The 20,576-nt window shown below is 41.9% G+C and overlaps 1 long non-coding RNA gene across 1 annotated transcript; it reads right to left on the bottom strand.

Moving 5' to 3' along the window:
• Positions 1–1,063: 1,063 nt before the first annotated feature.
• LOC118665903 lies at positions 1,064–14,175 on the bottom strand. Its single transcript, XR_004970757.1, has 4 exons — positions 14,114–14,175; positions 12,211–12,451; positions 10,810–10,923; positions 1,064–1,229 (listed from the first exon to the last, which is right to left on the bottom strand). It is a non-coding gene; the product is annotated as an uncharacterized LOC118665903 (long non-coding RNA).
• Positions 14,176–20,576: the final 6,401 nt, after the last annotated feature.

Below are 20,576 nucleotides of genomic sequence, written 5' to 3'. Positions count from 1 at the left end.
CTCAGCCAACCTGGAGAGAGAGAGAGAGAGAGAGAGAGAGAGAGAGAGAGAGAGAGAGAGAGAGAGAGAGAGAGAGAGGAGAAAGGTTCCAAGGTCGTCACCCTGAGACCTTTCCCGTGGAGTAGAAGAGAATTCCCGGCCAGGCGCCTGGGCTTTCATAGAACGCACGAAACGTGTAGCCCAGTAGACGGGAAACTCTGTAGGCCCTAATGCCCCTCCAGGTCACAGGGAGCGAGAGAAAAAAAAGTAAGGGGGTTGGGAAAGTCCCTGAAGCCTACTGGTGGAAGGGAAGCGACGAGATCCCCACGTGTCCTGGTGCGGCAGGGTTCAAGAGGTGTCCGGAGCGGGCCAATCAACTCAGAACCGTACCACTGAGCAGAGCCAGAGCAGGAATCAGAAGTTTGGGCCTAGGTTCGAGGATCGTCCACGCTCCCGTTCACCTCTCCCGGGTTTCGGCACCAAAATGAAAGATCAGACGGAGGCCTAAAACCAGGACTACAGGCTTTATTAGAGGAGAAGCCCCTGCCGGGCTGTCTCGAGAGGGGAGAACAGCAGCACGTGCAGGGGTGGGCATGCCTTTTGAGGGGCAGAATGGGAAGGGGTGGGGGGGCTTAGTGTACTCGGCGAGCACTGATTGGCGGCTTACTGCATTGTCCATATAGGACAAGGGCTTAGGGTATTTGGCAGGTGTGGATTGGTGGTCCAATGTCTAGTCCATATAAGGTACCTGGTTAGTCACTCAGGTATTTCTGGGCTGCAGGTTATGTCATACCCTGCTCACCAGCTGGGGGGAGGGAGGATCTATCACTCTGTCTTTCCCAGCTGCAGACTGTCTCTCAGCTGAATCTCCTCTGCCTATTCGGGCTGTATGTTACCCGTTTCAGCTGCTCACCCTTATCTGCTCCGGGACAAGGCACAGGACATGTCTGTCTATATCTCCGCCATTTTCTAGCTCAACCCAAAACTTTAACCCTTTGCGGTCGTATTAAATTTGGACATGGGTGTCGTACTGGTCGGAATTAATTTCCATTGAAAGAGCAGTGATACAAAACATGCAAGATTATGAAGGATAAACAAGATTTATTCATTCTTTTTTGAACATTAGATGTATGTTTAGACAATAATGTGTTTCAATAACATGTTTTTATGTAAAAATTATATTTTATATTTCTCCATTGTGTGGTATCTTTGAAAGCAGTCTCCAATATGCAGTCCTGGTTTTCGACTACCTGTATCACAAAAATAATTAGTTTAGCGTCTTCCGCCCCTAATCTTTCTGTTTGAACATACAGAACAATCTTTACTTTTCACACCTTCACAGTGCCACAATATATGCAGTTTCCCATTAAGCCTTTCATCTTTATCTGAGGCCGATGGTCTTCCTGCCAAAATAAAACTCTTCATCGTTACTTTCAGATTCACAGTACACTTCTTTCGGTAACTTTCTTTTTTCCATTTTGGAGTATTATTTTGAAATATCTTAACAAGCGAGAATGCCTAATTACAGTTAAACGTAACTTGTAAAGCTTTATTTGAAATTCTGCGAAGTATCTCCGAAGCTTGTCGATTTCTTTGCTCTCAAAAGGCGACTGACTCGCCACGGTGTTTTGTATGGCGAGTGTGCAATGACCGCGTTTGTTTATATTGAGTTTCGATATCTCCAATTTGTCGGGACAATGTTTTGGTTCGTGACAAGGTCGCTTAGACACTTCAGAGCTTTCAGAGAAATTATGAACTGATACATGAATGAATAGAGTTAAGATTCGTACGGTTCCTTGCTGTGGTGGCTGAGAGCAGACATACGACCGGAACGGTAAAAAAGCTTTGGTGGCTGAGAGTAGACAAACGACCGCAAAGGGTTAATCGTGCTCATTGTACTCCTGAAACCAACATGCTAAATTTTCTAAAAGCACTATGATGTAAAAAGGAAAATAGTAATGGTAGGATGATTTACTTTTCTATCACCTTGTGGTATAAGAAAGAAGAGACCCAGACTACATTTGTTACACATAATGATCAATTGTAAAAAGGAATTTTAAAAAACAATGTATGCAGCCTTTCATTTCTAGGTGAAGATGCAATACAATAGTTATGCTTTAGTGACAAGTTCTATTATATTCCACTTTCATCCACACTTCCCCAAATACCAACCTTTTATTTTTTATTTTTTAGTTAATACTCACCTGAGGATATTTTTCCCATTTATTTTAGAGAGAGTGGAAAGGAGGCAGAGAAAGGGGGAAAAAAAGGGAGAGGGAACACTGATGAGAGACACACATAGATTGTTTGCCTCCCACACGCGCCTGACTGGGGCTGGGGATCGAAACTGCAACCCTTGACCGGGAATTGAACCCGAGACCCTTCTGTGCTCAGGCCAACGCTCTAACCACTTAGCACACAAGCCAGGGCCCAAAATGCCATCCTTTTCTTTTTTTAAATAATTCTTTATTGTTGAAAGTATTACATATGTCCCCATTTTCCCCCATTGACCCCCTCTAGCCCGCCCTCATCCAAGGCCCTCTCCACCCCATTGTCTGTCCATGGGACATGCATATATGCATACAAGGCCCATGGTTGATTACCCCCCCCCCCCACCCGTCCTCCTCTGCCTTCCCTCAAATTCCACACTCTGTTCCAGGCTTCCATGTTTCTGGATCCACTCCTCTCACCAGTTTATTTTGTTACTTAGATTCTACATGAGTGAGATCATGTGGTACTTTGTCTTTCCCCGACCGACTTACTTCACTCAGCATGATACTCTCCAGGTCCCTCCATGCTGTCTCAAAGGGTAAGAGATTCTTTTTTTCACTGCTGCCTAGTATTCCCTGGTGTAACTGTACCACAGCTTTTTTTATTCACTCATCTACTGATGGGCACTTGGGCTCTTTCCAGATCTTAGCTATTGCAAATTGTGCTGCTATGAACATAGGGGTGCATACGTTCTTTCTGATTGGTATTTTGGGTTTCTTAGGATATATTCCTAGAAATGGGATCACTGGGTCAAATGGCAGTTTCCTATTTAATGTTTTGAGGAAACCTCATACTGTTTTCCATAATGGCTGCACCAGTCTGCCAAATGCCATCCTTTTAGCCAAAGTGTCCCCATCTTAGGGCGAATTCCATTCCCACGTTCAACGTCTTTTTCAAGGCAGACAGACAATCCCATGGAAGCTGTTAACATGGTCACTGTAGTTGTGTTTATGTTAAAAAGCATTTATTTCCTAAACATAAAACATTACTATATTTTAAAAAAACATACCTATCACGAGACAAGCAAGCATTTGGAACTTGGCATTTGTAACAATCAGAGGCAAGGAAAACAAAGTACAAATAAAAGATGTCTGACATTTAAGCATGGCCCAATTTGAGTCCAAATGCTGGTAGCAGATGACATACTACTTCAGAGTAAGAAAACACAGACATTTACTATTGGGGTGACGGTTGGTTGAAAGGGGAGTTATCAGGTAAAAGCAATCATAAACTCTGTTTTGGGAGCTCAAGATGCTACCATCCCTCCATGAACATTTTCCTGATCTCTCTCTTGGGCAGCAGTCATTCTTCCCTGATTTCTCACATCACCTACTAGGGCTCTGCTTCTCTTTGGGCAGTTACACTTCACATATTCACTTCCTTACTCTACCAATTAAGTTAGTACAGACTGCTTGCCAGGCACTGCTAGGCTTCAGGGTACAGTGTGAGCACAAAGCCTGCACTCATGGAGCACAGAATGTTGGGAGAGACAATAGACTAATCACTTAACAAATGTAAAACTGCATCTCTCTATCAGGGAAGATCATGCTCATCTCACCTTCCTGTACATTCCCTGAGGTGGGACCAATGTGTGACTCCCTTGACTTTGTATGTCGAGGTGCCTTGTAAAGTCCCCTGCAGAGTTCAAGTGAGCTGTAGCAGTCTAGCAGAATGACTGGCCTTCTTCAGACACCTCCCACCCCCAGCCAGGCAGCACTGAGTTCTTCAGGCTGAACAAAAATTAAAGGAGTGCTAAGAACAGCAATGCTTCATCTGGCATCCTATCTAATACAGAGGGGATATGCTAATTGACCCTCACGCCATCGCCAAAGATGGCAGCACCCACAGCCAATAAGGAGGAAATATGCTAATTGACTGTCCCACCCTCAAAGATGGTGGCACCCGCAGCCAGTAAGGAGGAATATGCTAACTGACTGCCATGCCCTCAAAGATGGCGGCACCCACAGCCACAAGATGGTCGGCAGGCGAGGGCAGTTGGGGGTGACCAGGCCTGCAGGGGAAGGCAGTTAGGGGGGACCAGGCCAGCAGCAGAGGGCAGCTGGGGGCGACCAGGCCAGCAGGGGAGGGCAGTTGGGGGTGACCAGGCCTGCAGGGGAAGGCAGTTAGGGGGACCAGGCCAGCAGCGGAGGGCAGCTGGGGGCGACCAGGCAGCAGGGGAGGGCAGTTGGGGGCAACTGGGCCGGGAGGGGAGGGCAGTTGGGGGCAATTAGGCCAGCAGGGGAGCCGTTAGGCGTCGATCAGGCTGGCAGTGGAATGGTTAGGGCGTGATCAGGCTGGCAGGCAGAAGCGGTTAGGGTCAATCAGGCAGGCAGGCAAGCTGTTGGGAGCCAGCAGTCCTGGACTGTGAGAGGGATCCCAGATTGGAGAGGGTGCAGGCTGGGCTGAGGGACACACCCTCCACCCCCAGTGTACGAATTTCATGCACCAGGCCTCTAGTCACTGATAATGAGGCTGTCCACATTAATCAATTTTATACATTACTGACATTTATCTCCTTAAATGTCAAAACCTCTTCTTATTTTTAGCATCATTACATCTTTTTTCCCTTTCTTTGAGCCAATGCTATACAGTTGCATACACAATCAATTGCCATGTCACACACTGTTGTATTAGTTGGCATTCCTGCTACTAGCACATCTTCAAACCACTCCCTGACACCGCCACTGCTTTATTACTCCCCTTCTGTCACAGCTTCATCAGGATCCCATGACCTAGGAAACAAAAGGCTATGTTTTGCGGTGGTCTGTTTCCAGGACTCTCTGTCACTGTTCATGCAGATCCAAGGCAGTCCTTCCCTACTGAGCATAAAGATTGTTCTTCTGTAGGTTCCATGCATAGTATACTAACTTGCAAATTGAGTTCACCAGAAACTTCAGTCCCCAATCATTCTCAATAAAACCGAACTCAATTGGCAATCCAACAAAAATTGACACATTAAATTCGAAAGTTTTGTCAGAGTGGTGGGACACATACCATAAGCAGGCAAAGCAACTACTTACTATCTAGTCACCACTAAGATTTCTACTGAAAAAGTTGTACTGGAAGTTACTCAGGCCTGTATACACACCTCTGCAGAGTTGCTCCCACACAATGCTTTGCAGGCGCCATGCGTGCTAGGCATGCTTCCTTTCCAGCATCTTCTTGTACACAGGACAGGATAAAAGGGAACATCCTAGCCCAGGTGCCAGGCCTCCCATCAATCCACCCTTGAGCAAGAATGCACAAACAAACAAACAAACAAACAATAAAAAAGATTGCACAAACCTTCCAACAGCTTTTCTTTAGAAGCCAAATGACTCAGGAGCGGGAAACACTGTTACTCAGAAGAGCAAGGACAACACGGTTCTGATCAAACACATCACCAATGACTGACTGGTACTTACCAGGTAAATCAGGGACAAACAAGCCCACCACTCTGTCCCGATAGACATTTAAGTTCTACTGCTTCCTCTGCTTCCCATGCCAACCACAGGCTGTCAGAAGAAGTGTCTGAGAATCCCTGAGACCTCTCAGGTGGAACAAGCGCCTGTCCAACAAACACTTACTGAGCACCTAAGAGGTTGCTCTCCGTGAGTAGAAGTTTTAAGGAGGTAGAGTTGGACACAGTATCATGAAGGCAGGTGTTCAAAACCATCAGAGTTGCCTAAAATTAGAACAGCCAGGCTAGGGAGAGAGCCAGTGGAGGTATTCAAGCAACAGACTAGAGGGCTGCTGGTTGACATTCTGTCAATGGGCTCATGCTGCATGAGTAACTGGGTTCAGTTTGACTCTGGGGCTGACCCTATAGCATCCATTGGACAGTCCTGTGGGTCTCTGAGTTGGTTTCCCCCAGAGAATGACTCAAATCTCCTCAACAGTTCCAGGACAGATACACGGCCCCTTCAAGGCATTCAAAGAAGAGCATCTCAGCCACTCATGTGCATACCAATAACATGGCAATTTGTTAAAATGCCGATACTAATATAGGGAGCCTGGTATGAGGCTCTAATGTCTGCATTTCTTTTAAAAATCTTTTTAAAAAACTTGATTTTAGAGAGAGAGAGGAAGAGGGAGAGAGAGAGAGAAAAACAACAATATGAGAGCCAGTTGCCCCCCACACGCACCAGGGATAGAACCTACAACCTGGGAGTCGAACCAGCAACCTTTCAGTGTGCCGGACGACGCTCAACCAACTAAACCACACCGGCGAGGGCCCAATGTCTATATTTCTAACAAGCCATCTGGGAGTGCCCATGTTCCTGGTCTGAGGACTACACTTGGAGTAGAAAAAAATTTCACTGATGAGGCAAGTGAGTTCTAGTAGGGAATTTGGTCATGTGTCCACACAGCTCCAGTCCTCCATGCCACCCTATGCACTAGAATTAATGAGAGTCAGATGCCAGGACTGATATCAGATAGACTCCTTGGAAAGTCCTAATTATTCAATAATTCTGATTATCTCTGTAAGGGATAGATAGCATGAGATCAATGATTATAGAATCTCTAGAAAACTGAAACATCAAAATCTCAACAACATAAGCCAAAAAGGTAACCAACGGTCTGAGATTCATTTCCGACAACCTCAGGTTAGCTCCACAGGTTTTTCTGGTAGGTTCTTAGAGACATCAGTGAGAGAAGTAAGATGGTAAAAATGTGTGCGCCAGGTGAGGTAAGCACCTGTGGGAAACCCTGCCTAAACAGCACACAGCCATGGTGGCACAGGGCACATGCTCCACGTGCGGGCACAGATGGGTCTGAGATAGCCCCAGGGGTCCACCACCTCAGAACGGATAGTCCCTCTCTCCCTGAATTACCTTGTTTGCACAGGAACCTCTGAGTCCTGTCAGATCCTGCCCTTACAGACATGTCAACTCTGCTGACACTATCCATGCTGTTTAGAGTATTTTATTGTTACTTTATTGAAATTGGGCTCCATTAAGCCTTACCCTCCAGCAAATTCCGGTCTTCTCTCCTCAAGGATTGCCAATACTAGTGTCTTCTCTCTACCTTGTTCCTTTGAGTAATACCACTGTCACATCATTTTTAATGTAGATATTCTGACTCTGGAACTGACTTTAAGGCACTAGAGCAGTGGTTCTCAACCTTGGCTGCACATTAGAATCACCTGGGAATCTTTGTAAAATCCTGATTTCTGGGCCCCATCCTCCTCAAATTCTGTTTCTTTGTTATGGGGTGAGGCCACAACATTAGTAACAAAGAAACAGAATTTCCGGAGGATGAGGCCCAGAAATCAGGATTTTAAAAAAGATTCCCAGGTGATTCTAATGTGCAGCCAATGCTGAGAACCACTGCACTAGAAGGATGAATCCGCATTTCTTCTATACTGCCTAAACCAAGTGTTCATACGTTTAAGCACAATTTGCTTTAGAAGAGTTGAAAAATACCCACAAACATTTACAGAAAAGATATCGTTGAAACTTGCTCACTCATCATATCAAACTCTTCTATACTCACACAACTACTGTTAGAGCCAAAAAAATACACTCAAAGTTGAAACCTAATTTGAGAAGCATTTAATAATTTTTTAAATAGGAGCTTTCATTTCTTTCATGAAAAATTACTAAAACTTTGTACAAAAATAATCTAAATATTACCATGACTATAATAAAATCATCTTGGTAACACCTTACATTATGACTAGTAGAAACACTGTGGTTTACCACTTCAGAGGGTACGCACCAGATAACTTGTCACAACAGTCAGAGAGTTATAAGGATGTTTAAAAAAAAAAACCACAAAAAACCACATATATTTCTTTTTTTTTCTTAAACAAAAACCACATTCATGTTTCTTAAAAAGAGAAATCACAAAAGTTTACAATTGTCCTGGTGATACATACTAAAAACAAAAGGTCCCAGAAAAGCCACACCCCAAATTAAAAGTTCAGAATGAAATCTTGTCTCATTACTAGAGGCCCAGTGCATGAAATTCATGCACGGGGGGCGGGCGGGGGGGTTGGGGTTGCGGGCCCTCAGCCTGAACTGCGAGAGGGCGCAGGCCAGGCCGAGGGGCCCCACTGGTGCATGATTGGGGCTGGGGAAGAACCTGGGATTGTCCAGCTGGGGAGGGGCTACAGGAGGGCTCTAGGGTGTGTCTGGCAAGTCTTGCTCAGTCCCAATCGGCCGGATCCTAGCAGCAAGCTAACCTACCAGTTGGAGCATCTTCCCCCTGGTGGTCAGTGCATGTCATAGCAACTGGTTGACCGGTTGACTGTCTGCCCCCGGTGGTCAGTGCACGTCATGGCGAGCGGTTGAGTGGCCTTAGCATAACATTAGCATATTACATTTGATTGGTTGAATGGCTGACAGGAGGACCAGACACTTAGCATATTAGGCTTTTATTATATAGGATTCATAGAATTAATACTGTACAACTATAAACTCAAATGAATATTTTAGCACTTAAAAAAGCCTATTACTGAAATGCATCCTAAAACACAAGAAATTGTAACCATCGAAATATACTAGTTTAAAAAATGGTTTTAAACTAACTTAGAGGAAAAACAGACTGTATTCTACTAGAACTATTGTCCCAAACATTTGTTCTAGAATACCAGATTCCTAGATTTTCAATTTATATGAAAGATGCCCTGGAAATTTTTATTAATTAAAATTTTGATCAATCAAAAATTAATTTAACTCATTTTGGGAAGTAACGTTGAAAGGAAACTTAGTATGACTCCTTCTCTAGGGAGGGAAGGAGAATAACGGGCCTGTGACCCCTGGATGTCTCTCCTATGTGACATGGACACTGCTGCGCAGAGTCAGCTCATAGACATCCTCTCAGGAGGGGGTGAGCTGGACTTAACCCTTTGCGGTCGTTTGTCTACTCTCAGCCACCACAGCAAGGAACCGTACGAATCTTAACTCTATTCATTCCTGTGTCAGTTCATAATTTCTCTGAAAGCTCTGAAGTGTCTAAGCGACCTTGTCACGAACCAAAACATTGTCCCGACAAATCAGAGATATCGAAACTCAATATAAACAAATGCGGTCGTTCCACACTCGCCATGCAAAACACCGTGGCGAGTCAGTCGCCTTTTGAGAGTGAAGAAATCGACAAGCTTCGGAGATACTTCGCAGAATTTCAAATAAAGCTTTACAAGTTACGTTTAACTGTAATTAGGCATTCTCGCTTGTTAAGATATTTCAAAATAATACTCCAAAATGGCAAAGAGAAAGTTACCGAAAGAAGTGTACTGCAAATCTGAAAGTAACGATGAGGAGTTTTATTTTGGCACCTTGAATACTGACTCTGACGTAGAAAGTGATAACGTTTGTAGTGATTCTACTAGTAGTGACATAGTTCCAAAAAAGAATTAATAAATTTTGTTTATCCTTCATAATCTTGCATGTTATGTATCACTGCTCTTTCCATGGAAATTAATTCCGACCAGTACGACACCCATGTCCAAGTTTAATACAACCGCAAAGGGTTAAAGGAAAAGCACCTGGGTTATCACCGGTGCTCCACTCCCTGGCACTTAGGAACATGAGCTTTTCCACCTTTCCTGGTACCACTCACAAACTAGAAAGAAAAGCAGCACATTCTCCAGGTAGCAGTGGGGTCTTGAGGAAGATGATCAAGAATGAGAGGAATGAACATGTAACCACAAACAAGGGAGGGTGGCAAGACGGCACAGACAGGGTGGAGGACTAGCAAGACTGTGCTGTGCTCAAAGTCACAGGGAGAAGCTCCAGCCAAAGAGGTAACATGATATTGAAAAGCACGTCTTATCTGTGTCCAAACTGAGGGACACACCCAAGACCACTGTTTTACCTCTAAAATGACAGGAAAGGGCTTGAGACTGGGAAGAGATGCTCATCTTTTCACTGCTCTGATGGCTACAGGGAACCCCTGGGAGTCCCACACAAGCCTCCTGAACTGGGATCACTGCTTAAACAGTCAATCAGCTAAAGGCTGCACAGATGACTCCAAAGACAACAAAGCAATGGAAATGATCAGAGTGCAGCCAGTCTGGGGCAGAGACTCTCCGTCTGTGCTGAATAAATTGTAAGTTATGCTAATAGGACTGGGAGCTGCAGCTCCATGGGGGATGGAAACCTCTCAAATGTCTACATGTGGGATTCTATACTGACCTGGCCTGACTGACGTATCTATGACTTTGGGGTAAGAGGTTTCCAATTGCAAAAGAAGTGACCTTCTATTTTCCCTGCTCCACCCCCAAAGTCACTGCAATTAGTGACGCCACATTCAAATCCTCAGATACTGAGTATCTTTCAAGAAATAGGAAAAGTAGGTCACTTTGGTGATAATCCTTTCCCATTCCTGCCAATTTTGGTACAGGGGGGTGGAGGAGACAGAGAATTAAATTCCAAAACAACCACACCCAGTGAGCACAATGAGACTCTGTGTACTCACTAAGCTTGCTTCATCCTTTGTCACTGTATGTCTCCACTCACTACATACTTTGTGGTTAATAACTTTTGCCCTGCTTCCTCCCTATGTTTCTGTATTCTCTTCAGAAATAGCTCATTTTCCCATCTCCAAGCTTCCCTACCCCCAATGCTCACTTACTTTGTTGGTTTCACTTGTCACTGGCATTTTTCAAAGGGAGGCAAACAGGACAGTCATGTCGTGTGCAGTTCTTCCAATGAGAGATGATTTGTCGTGAAGACGCACAATGGGCAACTATGACCAGAAAAACAACGAGATGTTATTTTTCTATCCAAATCGTCACACTTTCAAATACACCTAAATTATAATGCCAGGTTCTGTAAGAAAATGGTAATAAGGTAACCATAACACAGTACAGGCAGTCCTCAACTTACAAACAGGCAGTTTTCCAAGAAGTTTGTAAGGCGACTGTTGAGAATTGCAAACAAAAACTTCCCATTGAAGCAATGTTATGAATGATGGTGATTAAGGCTCAGCCCACAAAACAAAAGCTTTTTGACCTGAAGTACTAAACAACTGGAATGAAAGGTAGAATAAATAATTCTGCAAGGTCACTATTTAAATAAAAATGTTATAGTATGTTTAAGGATGAAGCCATCTCAATACTCTTGTTGAAGAAATACAAATAGAGAAATGAGAAGTCTGCAGGGATTCTGAAGGCCCCCCCCCGGGCACTTTCCAAAGTACTTGAAAGGGTAATTCAACCTGGTTATTCTCAGTCTTTACCTTCACTTCCATATTAAAGAACTGATTTCTTTCTAAAGGTCTGGCATAACCCTCCTTCGGCTTCTCCATCAGTTTAAGGGTTATGCTGGGAACTCACAAATGTCATAAAGGGAGAGAGGGAGATCAGGTAGACCATCTCCCCAAGGTTTAGGAGCACAAGAGAGAAAAGGAAAGAGGATAAAGATTAGAGGAAAGGATAGTAGTTAGTAAGAGACACTTTCTTTGGTAGAATCAAGGGTCTGCCATAGAAGAGGGGGAAGGGAGGCACATGGTGTGTAAGTGACAGGGAGGGAGGAGGTGGCAGAGATGACATGGTGCACACAGTTCCCCAGGTCACGGATAGTCACCCAGGACAACTTCCTTGGTATCCTGATTAGCCTCAAGACCAAAGTATGGAGGAACAAGGCAGTGGCTTGACACACGACATAGTTGCAAGAGACATTATTGAGAAAAGGGTTTGTACATGCAAGTGCGTGTGCCACACTTCCCAAAAGAAAACAGTGCTCTAGACATTTATAATGAAGACTATGTTTAAGAAGTGACAAATATTTTCTGTGGCAGAGGAAGGAGGTAAAGAACAAATGCTGGGCACAGCCTCATCCAGTAGAAGGTCACAGAATATTATTATTAAACCAAATCACCTTCCTCCTCAGCAATTAAGTGTTCCAGTGGCATCTGACTGGAGGGTGTGTAAAGACATAGGTTGCAAGAACCTTACAAGAAGAGAGCTGGCTACTAACAAGGACAAATTTCATCCTAAGCTTTGCCAGAAGGATTTCAGAAAATGGCACTTACCTTGACAGGCTTTCCCAGCCTGACAGTGTGTCATGTGATTCAAAACATTTTTCATGGTTCCACAATGTGGGAGAGAGCAGGCCCGAACCTCTCCGTTTGCTTGTTCTCGTCTCTGACATTTATGAGCGTGAAGCAGCAGAACCAGCTGCTGCTGTATCAGTTTGCGTTTTTCAGAATATGAAGTGGGGCCCATTGCAATTGCTTGTGTGGGTACAATTCCCACTGATGTTTGCATCTGAGACTAAAATAAAACAAATTAATAAACATTTAATAAGCTTTTAGAGTTCCCATTCATGTTCATTAATTATTTTTCAAACTAATGTTAAAGCTGATGGATATTGGCCACAGAGATAAAGCAGCTGGCGTGGTTCTCTTTAATTCACCAAAGACTTTAAGGAAGATAAAGAAGCAAAGAAATAAACCAACTGAGAAACAAGGCTGATTAACGTTCACTGTGTATGACTGTCTCAGAGCAAGAAAATGCTGCTTATTCTGAACTGTAGTAACCAGAACCCAACTCACTCTGCAACATATACAAGAGCAGGAAAAGCTGTTACTATCTTAGGTTAAACCATACGAAACTGTTGTTTTTGTAGGCCCCAATAGCCAAACATTGGCAATTTCATATGGTTCAACTTAATGGAAAAATATCTGATGCAGCAGAAGAATCAGGGCCACCCTCTGGATTTCATTCTCTTGTGACCAGAAGGACAATACTTTCAGTATTCATTCCCTGTCCTAAAAGAATAATACAAACTTATCCTTAATACGACATCTAGTACAATTGCTAATGCTTATGAAATTCTTTTCCTTCCATTAAAATTCCACTCAGACATCAGGACAATATTTTCAAAAAGTATTTGACAATCTGTTAGATATAGAAATAAGAGTTTAATTGCTTTCATCCTTAAAAAATAACAAGCCAGACTGATTGTACCTCTTAACTGCAAAGAAAATAGAAAAGGTGAGCCATGCAGTCTTCTTATTCTTAGAAACTACCAACATTCTTTAGACAACTCTAGTATGCTGACACTAACACTCTCCACTTGATTTTATAACTCTATGCCTCCCCGGAAAGTACACCATTACTCTGCCTTTTCAAATTAAAAATCTGAAATTGTTGCTCAATGAGATGAAAGGGTTGTATGAACTCGAAGTGGCCTGAAATCCATGTTAGAAGCATCCTTAGACTCTAAAAACTTCCCTGCTTAGTCCTCATTGCCCAGGTGGGGACCGGGAATAGACAAAAAGTGCTTAGACAAGAACTTCCCTTTAAAAACACAGAACCAGCCCTAACCGGTTTGGCTCAGTGGATAGAGCGTCGGCCTGCAGACTCAAGGTCCCAGGTTCGATTCCGGTCAAGGGCATGTACCTTGGTTGCGGGCACATCTCCAGCAGGGGGTGTGCAGGAGGCAGCTGATCGATGTTTCTCTCTCATTGATGTTTCTAACTCTCTATCCCTCTCCCTTCCTCTCTGTAAAAAATCAATAAAATATATTTAAAAAATAAAATAAAAACACAGAACCAAAACTGTGATGTTGTAAATACCCCCAAAAGTAGAGCATAAATTTTATGCAATTTTGTTTAAAAAATAAGAATAAAGGGACAAATCTCTCTTACCAGCTACCAAAACTACAAAACTACAGATTTCTTTACATATATCTAGAAAAAGAAACATGTTCATCAATTCCAGTGTCACCTGAAAATACAAAAGTAAATTCCAGATAAAAGTATTAGAAAAAATAAAGAATATTTTTAGAATGAGGGTAAAGAAAACTTAAAAAGACATAAAATTAAGGTTTAAAAAGAGAAAAATTGTTACTTTTGAAAAGTGGAAACTGAGTCCAAAGTTAGGACCATTCTTAAAGCTCCTATATACAGGGTGGAGCAAAAGTAGACTTACAGTTTTGAGTACACAAAACAGAGTTTCTTCTTCTTCTTCTTCTTCTTCTTTTTTAAACCCTCACCTGAGGATATGCTTTTATTCATTTTAGAGAGGAAGGGAGAGAGAGAGAGAGAGAGAAACAATGATGTGAGAGAGTGCAACATCAACTGGTTACCTCCTGTACACACCTGACAGGGGAGCAAAACTGCAACCTAGGTATGTGCCTTCACGAGGAACTGAATCCACAACCTTTTTTGGTATATAAGACAATGGCTCCAACCAACTGAGCCACCTGGCCAGGGCAGTTTATTCTTATATTATTTTCCATACAAAGAACTGCAAACCTACTTTTGCCCCACCCTGTAAGTTATGTTGCCAAATTGTTTTCCAGAAAGGTGGCAGCATTTATTATATAAACTGTCCTATATCTCAGTGCCAAGAAAACTCAATGGAGAGAATAGTTTTTTTTCAGTTAATGGGGATGAAAAAAACAGGACAACTGGATATCCACATGTAAAAAAATGAAGATGAAATCCTTCTTCACATCAAACTCAAAAATTAATTCAAAGTTAATACAAGACCTAAATGTGAGAGCTAAAACTATAAACGCTTAGAAAAAGATCATAAGAGTAAATCATATGACCCTGGAATAGGTAATGGATTCTCAGATATATCACCAAAAGCCCAAACAACAAAAATAAAATAACCTTATTAAAATTAAAAATTGTGCCCTGGCCAGTGTGGCTCATCCCATGTTGCTGGTTCTATTCCCAATCAGGGCATAAGACCGGGTTTTAAGCTTGATTCCAAGTTGGGGGCATGCAGGAAGCAGCCGATGGATGTTTTACTCTCACGTGGATGTTTTTTGTTTTTTTTCTCTCTCTCGCCCCCTCTCCCTTCCTCTCTGTCTAAAAAGATCAATTTAAAAACATTTAAAAATAATTAAAAATTGCTATGCTTCAAAGGACACTATGTAGAAAATGAAAGACAACCCAAAGAATGAGAGAAAATATTTGCAAATCATAGATGTAACAAGGAACTTATATCTAAAACATACAAAGAACTCATATCGCTCAATGATAAAAAGACAAATAATGTAATTAAAAAATGGACAAAAGATGCGACTAGATACTCAACACCATTAGCCATTAAGAAAATGCAAATCAGAACCACAACGAGATACCACTTTGCACCCACCAGGATGGCTAGAATTAAAAGAAAGACAGTAACAAGTTTTGGTGAACACGTGAAAAAACCGAAACCCTCATCCACTACTGGAATGTCAAATTGAGCAGCCACTTCAGAAAACAGTCTGGTAGTTCATCAAAAGGTTACACCTTGGCCAAAACCGGTTTGGCTCAGTGGATAGAGCGTCGGCCTGCGGACTGAAAGGTCCCAGGTTCGAATCCGGTCAAGGGCATGTACCTGGGTTGCGGGCACTTCCCCAGTGGGGGTGTGCAGGAGGCAGCTGATCGATGTTTCTCTCTCATCGATGTTTCTAACTCTCTATCTCTCTCTCCCTTCCTCTCTGTAAAAAATCAATAAAATATATTAAAAAAAAAAAAAAGGTTACACCTTGAGTTACCATATGACCCAGCAATTACCCTCCGAAGTATACACCCGAAGTAACTGAAAACATATGTTTACACAAAACATATACACTGAGTCAGAAAGAGATGTGACAATAAATGAAGGATGAGAAAGATGTGATGTTGCTGTCTTTGAAGATAGATGAAGGGGAAGAACTCTAAGCCAAGGTAAAATAAGAAGCCTCTGGAATCTGGAAAAGAATTCTCCCCTAGAGCCTGTGACACCTTGATTTTAAGAGTATAGGACTTTGCCTAGCCAATGAAGCTCACTGGTTGAACTTATACCTATGAACCAAGAGGTCACAGTTCGATTCCTGGTCAGGGCACACGCCCAGGTTGCAGGCTCAATCTCCAGTAGGGGCATGCAGGAGGCAGCTGATCAATTATTCTCTCTCATCATTGATGTTTCTCTTTCTCCCTCTCCCTTCCTCTTGAAATCAATAAAAATATATTTTTAAAATATAGGACTTTTAATTTACAGAACTGTAATATAATCAATATATGTTCTTTTAAGCCACTAAAATTGTGTTGATTTGTTAAAGCAACGGTAGAAAACCTATACAGTATTTCTTATAAAGACTATGACTCCCAATTCTCTATACTCTTCCTGTGCTGAATTCTTCTTCATAGCCCCAAACATATCTGCCATTTGCTACATATTCGCTATTATTTGATGTCTGTCCCCAGTAAGTTACAAAAGGCAGAGTTTGTCTGCTATGTCCACAGTACCTAGAGATGCACCTGAAAAGGACACACAAAACAAACAAATACGTGTACACAAATGTTTGCAGCAGCATTATTCATAATAGCCAAAAAAGCGGAAACTTCTCAAATGACTAATACATGATACAACACAAACTATGAAAACATTATGGTAACTCAGTGATTTCTAATTGTTGTGCCGCGGCAGGCACACTGATATGCCTCAAGAAATTTTTTAAAAAGTAACACCTAATTATTTAGTCAGGAGCACGAACTTCTTTTCCCTTAAACTGTAAAACAAACAAACAAAACAAACAACAACAAAAACCAGCCAACACAACAATAGTCATCCAGTGTGAATGAGTCAAAATTATACCTATTTTTTTGTCAGATGGGCAAAAATGTATTTTTTGGTGTGCCACAGAATTTTAGTAATTAGTTTATGTGTGCCATGAGATGAAAAGGGTTGAAAATCTTTGTGCTAAGTGAAAATAGCCAGCCGAAAAAGAGTACAAATTATGTAATTCCATTTCTATAAAATGCCCAGAGTAGACTGTGAGGTTTGGGAGAGCGAAATGCCCCTCGTAGTCCCAGGCTGCAATAAATGTGACTTTTTAATTTGGGAAAAAAAAATGCCCAGAGTAGATAAATGCACAGGGGCAGGAAATAGATTAGTGGTTGCTCTAGCTGCGGGATCAGGGGAAATGGGGAGTAACTGTTAATACTACAAAGTTTCTTTTTGGGGATGAAACTTTTCTAAAATTGACTGTGAAGATGATTGCTCAAAACCATAAAACTGTATACTTTAAAGGGGGGAACGTAAATCTATAATAATAAAAGCGTAATATGCTAATTAGACCAAACAGCTGAATGACCTTCCAGAGTCCTTTCCAGGCTACGAGGATCAAGCCACTTGCACGAATTTCATGCATTGGGCCTCTAGTTATATATAAATATATCTCAGAAAAGCTGCTTAAAAAAGTTCTATCCTACTTTTAATCATTAAAGAATTGAAACTAAAACAAAAGGCATTTTTTACCTATGAATATGATCAAGATAAAAATTCAATAATTGATATTGATGATAATATAGAGAAATAGTAATTCTCAGGCATTCTGGTGATAATGCAATTTAGTATGGCTTTGGAAAGCAACATATATCAAAAAGAGAAATGTGCATTTCTTTTGATCCAGCAGTTCCACTTCCTATGATTTATTATTAGGGAAGCAACTATAAACTAGTACACTAAAATGTATGTGCAAAGACAGGCATCATGCCTTGATTAAATCACCAAGAATTGGAAAACTCCTAAATGCCTTTCAAAGGTATACTAATTAAACAAATTATGGCAACAGGCCTAATAAAATAATACGCAGTTATGAAAAATAAGGGGGACCTCAAAGATCCCAGTCACAGCTATGTGGAGCAAAACAATGGCCCAGCTGAGGCCTGCCCAAATTCTTGACCTACAAAAAATTGTGAGATAATAATAAAGTGATTATTATAATAACATAATAACATATTAGACCATTATACTTTCATGAAAAGCTGTCTCTAACATATTGAGCTAAAAAAGGTTACAGAATAGTACCATAAAGTCAGCTTTTTCTTTATTAACTTTATATGTTTGTATCTGTTCTTAGAAAACTCTATTATCTGGTGGTTATCTTTGGACAGGATCATGTATTGTTTGAATGTTTTACAACATCTACTATTTTAAAAAAAATTCTGCTCTTGGGGAAAAAAGAATTCCAAAAAATCAGTAGAAAATGATAAATTTTTAAAGGTAAAAAATAAAATTGTGAAGATACTAGAAGGTAATTAAGAGGAATATTTTGTAATGCAAAGGTGGTAAAGACCTTCATCAAAAAAAAATATAAAGCAGTGGCTCCTAACCAATTCCCAGTAAAAGCCTCTTCAAATGCAGATTCCCCATTCTTTCTTCCCAGAAACTGTAACTGGAAAATGTACGGCGGAGCCAGAAGCAGTTCTACTTGTTCAAGTTCCATAGAGGATGCATTACTAATTTTAGCTTTATACTTTTCCCAGATTTTCCAAAATGAATATGCACGTACTTTTACAGTGAGGATAAGACCACACATTTAAAGAAAAGGGCCCACAGGTGGTTCTGATCCAGTGTTGGGCCATGCCATAAAGGGAGTGCAGGAGGACAGACTACAGGAGAACTTCCATTTTGTTCCAGGACCAAAGCGTAAAGGCTATCAACAACAAAACAAAACACAAAACCAAAAGAACTAGGAAAAAAATAACGAACACACAAGACAAAGCAAGTTAATAGACAGGTATTATTTCTTTTTGTCCTCTTGGCCAGTCTTTATCTCAAGTACTTCGTGCCGAACTCTGTGCTCAGTGCTCATTCAATATCCAATCCCCAAGGGAGACACTAACTCAGGACCAGCACCACCTTTCAGAAGTAACTGAGGCCCAGGGGTGTGCCCCTTGTCCAGGTGGCATGCTCAGTGATGGGGCAGGAAGTCTAGCAGTAGAGCCCCCACCCTTAACCTCTCTGATACCCACCTTGACAGAGGCCTGGAGCAACTTGCTTTATGAAAGTGTTCTAAGAGACTCTAACAGAAAGACAGGCAAAGGACAGGAGCTAGACAACTCAAAAAAGAAATATGTCTTTAAACATAAGTAATTTAATTTTTACCAATAATTTAAAAAATTATAAATCAAAGTAATGAGACACCACCACCTTCTGCTATCAAAGCCCAACCTCGGGAGCATCTTGTAATGCTGGTGATCTGGTTCATGGCTTTTTTTGGAAAGCAATATCCATCCGATGCCAATATGCAATATGCATTTCTGACACTCCAATAAGCTCACATGTAATTCCTAATCAGGGAAAGAGAAGGCTAGCATGGCGAGGAAGTCACATTGATTCAACTGTGACTCTCCCCACACGCTAGCATTTTGAACCATGAGTAACAGCAGGTGAACCCAAAGCACACTGACCCAGTGGCTGTGGAGGTACAGCCCACTCACCCAATCCCATCTTTGCTAGATTTGGCCACTACTCTTTGCATGTATCATTTGTCACCACAGCTCAACCATCATTTGCCCCATGTCCATCAAATGATCTTGAAAGGCAAATCTTTTATATTTCTGTGGTCTTTCATAATTTTTTAAATGAATCTAACATGTGCTTTTAAAAAAATGTTTTTATTAATTTCAGAGAGAAAGGGAGAGGGAAAGAGATAGAAACATCAGTGATGAGAATCATTGATCTGCTGGGGATCAAGACCACAATCCCAGGCATGTGCCCTGACCGGGACTTGAATTGTGACCTCCTGACTCATGGGTCGATGCATGCTCAACCACTGAATCACACCAGCTAGGCTCTAACGCAGGGGTGGGCAAACTTTTTGACTCGAGGGCCACAGTGGGTTCTTAAACTGGACCAGAGGGCCGGAACAAAAGCATGGATGGAGTGTTTGTGTGAACTAATATAAATTCAAAGTAAACATCATTACATAAAAGGGTACGGTCTTTTTTTTCAATAGTTTTATTCATTTCAAACAGGTCGGATCCGGCCGGCGGGCCGTAGTTTGCCCACGGCTGCTCTAACCTGTACTTTTTTTAGAATTGCTATTGTTACACAGGTTTGTATAATCAACCCCATCCTCATTATTCTATATGGCCTCTATTCCATCCTAAGGACATAATCACAGATGTGCACAGAAGTACATACTGTATAATAATTTATCCTGGCATTCTTCTTAGAAAAATAAGTTATTTTCCATTAAGTATATAAGACTAGGGTATAATGTCTGCAAAGGACTCCAGTGCAAACAGTAAGAAGCAGAACTTGACCAAGACAGAATGGGGGATGAAAGTGTTTCCTCTTGCCACACAAACCACTGCCCCAAATCCACGTTGGGCTGGGATCCCTACAGATGGCCCTTCAGGACAACCTGGCCCCAATTCCACGCCACTGATGGGGTACAGACCCACACTCTCCTGACATCCTCTCTCTGGCCCACCCGGAAACCTTACTTTCTCCCCAACCTCCTGTTAAAGTAGAAAATGATACCCAACTGAACACCAGTTGGGACAGGGACTGCTCTGCAATATTTGCTTGTTCTGATTCCCCAAGAAGGGCCCTAGAACAGCGGGGCATGAAAAGCTTTGCAGTCATAAAATAAAGAAAATACTCATTAAATGTACAC

Source organism: Myotis myotis, unplaced genomic scaffold, assembly GCF_014108235.1.
Source record: "Myotis myotis isolate mMyoMyo1 unplaced genomic scaffold, mMyoMyo1.p scaffold_m19_p_11, whole genome shotgun sequence".
Taxonomy (NCBI): domain Eukaryota; kingdom Metazoa; phylum Chordata; class Mammalia; order Chiroptera; family Vespertilionidae; genus Myotis; species Myotis myotis.
The sequence above is the reverse complement of the archived record's forward strand: the minus strand, read 5'-3'. Positions and strand labels throughout refer to the sequence as shown.